A 6,499-nucleotide genomic window follows, 5' to 3' on the forward strand; every position below is an offset into this window, starting at 1 on the left:
GCCGCTTCATTATCCGCCTTTGCCTCTGGAGCTTTGCTGGCTCTTGGGGAAATGGTCTGTGTTCTGAGATGTGAGGATATCCTTCTTGGCTCCTCCTTAATGAAAAAGAGGGAGGTCTTATGGGTGGACAGTCGGCTACGGAAACCAAATCTGCACAGGCGATGCTTTTAAAAATACAGTATGTGTGCATCCTTGGCGTATAAAATCCCCCTTCCCTCGTGGCTTCTGGATGAATGGCTTGGGCTGGCAATTCGTATTTCCCTCTCCAGACAAAGTGGCAGTGGTTGGGTTGTGAGCAGAGTGATCGAATGTAACAAAGAATTTTGTGAAGAAAGCGTTGTGCATGGTGTCCGCAGTCTGTGCAAAGAAAGTCCGCCTCTGCACTAGGTATTTATTTAACCCCCCTCTTGCCTGGCTCCCTCGCAGGCGCTCTCTCTCTACTGCTAGTCAGCCACTAGTGGTTGTGAATATAACAATACAAACTTTGTCCTGCTGGAGGTGTAAAGACTAAAAACAGAGAGAGAGAGAGAGAAAAGGATATCAGTAGGGGTAGTGGAAGGAGCTTTTTAAAAATGACGGTCGTTAAGACAGTACAGACATCCGTGTCCTGGAGGAGCTGGTGGAGTAGGTGGGGAGCCTGATCAGATCTGGTTAAAGGCATAGCTTGGGTTGCTCCAGGTAGAGCAATTGAACATCCACACCGTAGTATCTGTGTGAAGATATATCCTGAGGGAAATGGGGAGCAATCAGGAGGGGATTCTGAAAGCATACCTCCCATCCACAGCCCCCTAACATACACACTCACTCCTCACTCGCAGGTTTCTCTTTCTCAGAGCTGCTCCTGCAGCAAGTCAGGCAAAGAGGGAGGAAAATATATTTAGATATTTCATTCATTTCAGAAAAGAAAACAAAGCTGTAATAGGAATGATTGCTTTTAGGTTCCTCTCTGTTACTTGGATTTACCTCTATGGGTTTGCTAAACTTGCTTAATTTTGAGGTTAGCATGAGAAAAAAAAAGGAGGAAGGAAGAGAACTAGCTCGCTCCATCTTTGGGGCCTCCTGAATGAGAAGGCGGGGACAGATGCACTTATTTCATCAGAAGCAAAATGTATTTTCTTAAATGGTTTTCATTTTAGGGACTCTGCCTGCTTGAAGGATTCCATTTGGATGTGAGGGCTAGTTCATTATTTCTCCCACCTACTAAAGAAGGAACCTTCATTTTTCTCCCCTAAACTGGCTCTTTGATTAAGTATGGCATGACTAATTCCTAGGGAAAAAGTAAAACAAACAACAAAAACCTGCACAGAGGTAAACTGTTATTCACTATTGAGCTGTGCAGGGACAGCAAAGGATGTGAGTGTCCATGACGATCAGACTGCCTTTACTCTGCCTTGAAACCTTAGCAGGGCTGAAAGAGGAGTGTAATGAATTAGAATATGAAGGCTGTGCTTTACATCTGTGTATCTACCTACTGTCAGTTTACTTATCATTACTATTTAATGGTTTCTACTGTATCTTTTCAGATTAAGTACTGGATAACCCATATGTTGGTCATGAAAGGGAAGAAAAATGCATGGCCCAGCAGTGTGTTAACTCCAAATAAAATGACAAAAAGAAAGTGAAATTACAAAAGGAAGGTGAAGTATAGTCAGTAACACCTACAGGACTATTTGTAGGAATTGTATTAATTGCTCTCTCTAATAACTTACTATGTTTTGAAAATTAAATATTTCAAGAGAGCTTCAGCATTTTGTTAGAAACCTATATTTAACATGTTTTTTTACCAAACAAAAATAGTTTTATGTATCTTGCAAAGTAAACGCATATCTCCTTCCCTGTAAGTACTTAATCTGTTTCTTTGACAAAATAAATGGTGAAAAAAGCTCTGTAGATCCTACCAAGTTGCATTTCCCTTTTAAAGAAAGTATAAAGCATGCATTTAGCTTATGGATGGGTTATTCTCAAAGTAAGTGCATTTGGGGACTGTACCATCTGGTTTTCATGTTGTAGTTCAGTAACAGAGGCCCTTTCTCTGTGATGCCTTCAGGTAGATGGAGAAAAGCAAGTAGGTGAGAAGCAAGCAATCTGTCCCATCATCATGGAAATACACAAGATCTAAATTGAAACAGAAATTAAATGTGGAAAAAGAAGCACATAAAGAGGATGGTAGAGCACATAACTTGCACATTTGATATTTTTGCAGTGTGTATCTATGTTGCTTGTCTCTAAAAATTGTTGCTTGACATTGGGCTGACAAAACTTGAGGAATCCACGTGCCGAGATCTCTCTTCTTGAGCCTTCCACCATCCTTTTTTTTTTTTTTCCTCTAAGGGATAAATGTCTCTTGTCAAAATGTCTTTCAATATTGTACATACCTCATGGTCAGACCCCTCCTCATAACCTGTACCAAGTAGTCTCCCATCTGATCAGATTCTCCTGCTCCCTCTTGTGGCTAATGTTCTGACTTTCTCTGGATTTCAGAATCCATTCCCTCAGCTGCCTATCAATTTGGTTCTAATTTTCAGTGGTAACTGGGGCTAACAAAGCTGGTAGATTGCTCAACTAGCTGTTTCCAATTTTCTCTCTGAACAAAGCGAGATCTACCCCCAGAGGTGAGAGAGACGTCCTTGAGATTTAGTGGATGCAAATGTCACTTGTTCTCTGACTCTTCAAGATGGACTAGGTTCTGGGAAAGTGAGCTTGCAGAGTCTTGCTCTGAGATTTTGAGCTGGACTCAGGGCTAATTCGGTGGGGCCTCATTAAGTGCAGTGGGATTATTTTCAGTTTCCTTTTTTTCTCTTCTGAAAGATAGCTCTCCCTGTGTGAAAGTGTCTGCATCTCCTCTCCCTGTCTCCCTCTGTCCTCAGCCTTCCGTGCGTGTGGGCATACAAACACATACTCTTCACAAAAGATATTTTATACAACATGTATTTTGAAAACTTCCAACTAATAAATGACTTAGATTCTCAGCAGGGTTTGAATATCAAGCTGCTCTTTTTCCAAACTGGAGACTCCTAGGGTAAACTACTTTTACTGATATATTTTCATCACCAGCAGTTGAGAATACAAATGAGATCAGGCGTCTTTTACTAGTGTGTTGATTCGATTTGGAAGACAGTTGCTCCCAGCTCTTGTGTTTCAAGTGTTTTCTGTAGGCTCTCTTTGTTGACAACTCTGTATTGAACCCTTAAGTGTTTTATGTCTACATTTGTGATTTCTCCTTTGATGGGTACAGTCAGGAAACTATAGTAAGTACAAAGTTTCATGAGAATCCTGTTTTCTCTTCATCTGAAACTTTGTAGCCAGTTTTCAGGAGGAAGAGGAGACCATGGGAGAGGGGGAAAGCGCTGAAGTGATGAAAAGCAGCTGAAGTGATGAAAGTGTGTTTGTGAGCAGGGGCAAGTACCCTCTAGGCAGCTGCCTAGAAAGTGATTTGAGAAGCACAGAACATGCCTGGATTCAAAGCATTTATCTGTCTACCAGTGTAGGATCAGGAATTCTCACTATTACAGGCATTCATTTAAATAAAGTAATTCTATCTGCTGCTGCTGCTGCTAAGTCGTTTCAGTCGTGTCCGACTCTGTGCGACCCCATAGACGGCAGCCAACCAGGCTCCAGCGTCCCTGGAATTCTCCAGGCAAGCACACTGGAATGGGTTGCCATTTCCTTCTCCAATGCAGGAAAGTGAAAAGTGAAAGGGAAGTCACTCAGTTGTGTCCGACTCTTCGCTACCCGGTGGACTGCAGCCCACTAGGCTCTTCTGTCCATGGGATTTTCCAGGCAAGAGTGCTGGAGTGGGATAAATCCCTAATAGAATGCAGTGGGATAACCTAGAAAAGAGTTCCCATTCATTCTCACAAACCATTCGCATCTGTTCATTTATTAACTTGGATTGGTTTGTCAGATCATCTGGCAGATAGAGAAGTCCCGAGGATCTAGAACACAGCAAGGTGCAGAGGAAGTGAAAGAAGTTTGAAACTGGGTTGCTGTCCAGCTAGTGCCCCTAGAGGGTCCTTCTGGTGGGGAAGTGCCAGGGAATTGGAACCAGGCTACTGAAGTTGGGACCTAGAAAGCAGCCATACAGAGGCAAAGATAAACTGGCGCCCTGAAATTTTACTTCCAGGGCAGCAAAGGTAACAAGAGTTTCTTGAAAATTTAGCTTAAGTCTTCTGAGAAATGAGTGAGATATGTCCCCTAATGTGAAATGATATCCTTAAAATCTTGAATGGTTTCTGCTGTGTCATTTTGGAGTATTCATACCATTCACCTAGAAAACTAGTGTGATACTCATTCAAACAAACATTTTTGCATATGTAATAGACATAGAAACATAAAATGTAAATATTAGAATCCATCTTAGTTTTTTAGGAAAGACAGAAAAATTCATCACTTTATAGATGTTATTGTGTGTGAAGTTAGAAAAATAATTTCATGGTTGAACCTAAAGTGAGATGAAGTCTAACAGACATGAGAGTGATTCAGCAATTTATTTTAACCCAACTATGACATTTATTGAGCACTCAGTGTATGCACTGAACTGGGCTTTTCAGAGAATGCAGATGCTAAAGAGGAGTTATTTGACATTTGTTGAACACCCAGTATGTTCCAGACATCAGTCTAGGCACTTTACCTATTTTCTTACGTAATACCCTTGCAAGGAATCATCCTGATTCTGACTTAAAGATGAAGATTATGGCTCAGTTAAAAAACTTGTCCAAGAGTGAGTAGGTGATGGTACCAGTTTTTGAGGCTTTTCCAAAGCCTTGCTCCTTGTTCTTGTTGATATACAGTCTAGAACACCTAAATACTGGGCCAAATGAGATAGGTGGCTGTGGCTGTCGAATAAGCCCAGGGCTCTAGCGTTGAGAGGAAGAAGAGAACACTGGAAAAGGTTTCTTGGAGGAGGAGGCATTTTAGTTCATTCTCAAAGAATGAAAAGGACTTTGAAATAAGCAGAGTCTCGCTATTTTTAAAACATGTAAACCAGCCCCAGCTACTTTATGACAAGGACCACCCCAGAGCAAGGTTAAGGCCATTTCCAGACTTCAGACAAGCTGCATGTCCCAGTCAGGACCATGCCATGGGGCCTGTGGCTCTGGAACAAGTGATAGCAGAAGCCGTTGCACACACGTATTTTACATGGGAAACGAAAATGGGTGATGAATTTCCAGCATGCCTTGAAGGAGAGAAGCTGCATCAGTGTGAGAGGTGAGGCAAAGAATATAGCCCCTGCCCACTTTTCTAGATGGTTGTGGTTCAGCTATATTTGATGGTTATGGTTTCTGTGCCATCACAGGTGGTTTTTCTTTCCTTCTTGAGCACCAAATGGCTCTAGTGCTTTCTCCCTGAAGCTTTTTCAGCTCCTCACTTCTGCCTCCCCTTAAGGTACAGGAACCAGGGCCCCCTTTGGCTCTGCTCTGTTCAATGCACAGCATCCAGTTTTAGCAGGTTTAGAGAATCAGGCTGCTTACTCTACACACCAGCCACCACTTCCTCTGTGCTTCATGGTACAGCCCCCAGAGTGAGTGGCATCAGACAATGGCGAAAGGATAAAGCTTGGGGAGGGACTCAGGGGCTCAGTCATCTGTGTTCCTCAGAAACTGCAGGTCGCTATTCTTCCAAATCTGCAAGGAGATCCAACCAGTCCATCCTAAAGGAGATCAGTCCTGGGTGTTCATTGGAAGGACTGATGTTGAAGCTGAAACTCCAATATTTTGGCCACCTGATGTGAAGAGCTGACTCATTGGAAAAGACCTTGATGCTGGGAAAGACTGAAAGCAGGAGGAGGAGGGGACGACAGAGGATGAGATGGTTGGATGGCATCACCGACTCAATGGACATGGGTTTGGGTGGACTCCGGGAGTTGGTGATGGACAGGGAGGCCTGGTGTGTTGCGTTTAATGGGGTCGCAAAGAGTTGGACACAACTGAGCAACTGAACTGAACTCTTCCAGATTCTACCTTTCAAATGTTGGTTGATGTGAGCCACCTGGAGCTAAAATCTGAGAGCTGATATTGGAGTCAGTTGGTAACTCTTCTCTACTGTCTGTCTTCTCCTGGCTGTGCAGCTGCCCCTGCCCACTTTTCTAGAACTCCTTCTCATCACTTCTCATGCTGCTTAGAACCCTAGGTAGCTCTGGAAGACCACATCAGAGGTCATCTAGTTTATATATCGGAGAAGGCAGTGGCACCCCACTCCAATACTCTTGCCTGGAAAATCCCATGGGCGGAGGAGCCTGGTAGGCTGAAGTCCATGGGGTCGCTAAGAGTCGGACACGACTGAGCGACTTCACTTTGAATTTTCACTTTGATGCATTGGAGAAGGAAATGGCAACCCACTCCATTGTTCTTGCCTGGAGAATCCCAGGGATGGGGGAGCCTGGTGGGCTGCCGTCTATGGGGTCACACAGAGTCGGACACGACTTAAGTGACTTAGCTTAGCTTAGTTTATATATATATATATATATATATATATATATAGTAGAGAGAGAGAGAGAGAG

The 6,499-nt window shown here is 43.2% G+C and overlaps 1 protein-coding gene across 9 annotated transcripts in view; it reads left to right on the forward strand.

Annotated features, from left to right (window-relative positions):
* Nucleotides 1–6,499, forward strand: part of SLC8A1 (solute carrier family 8 (sodium/calcium exchanger), member 1) — a 451,994-nt gene that overhangs the window by 70,963 nt on the left and 374,532 nt on the right. The gene's annotated exons all lie outside the window — the stretch shown is intronic.

Source organism: Bison bison, unplaced genomic scaffold (assembly GCF_000754665.1).
Source record: "Bison bison bison isolate TAMUID 2011002044 unplaced genomic scaffold, Bison_UMD1.0 scf7180017864366, whole genome shotgun sequence".
NCBI lineage: Eukaryota > Metazoa > Chordata > Mammalia > Artiodactyla > Bovidae > Bison > Bison bison.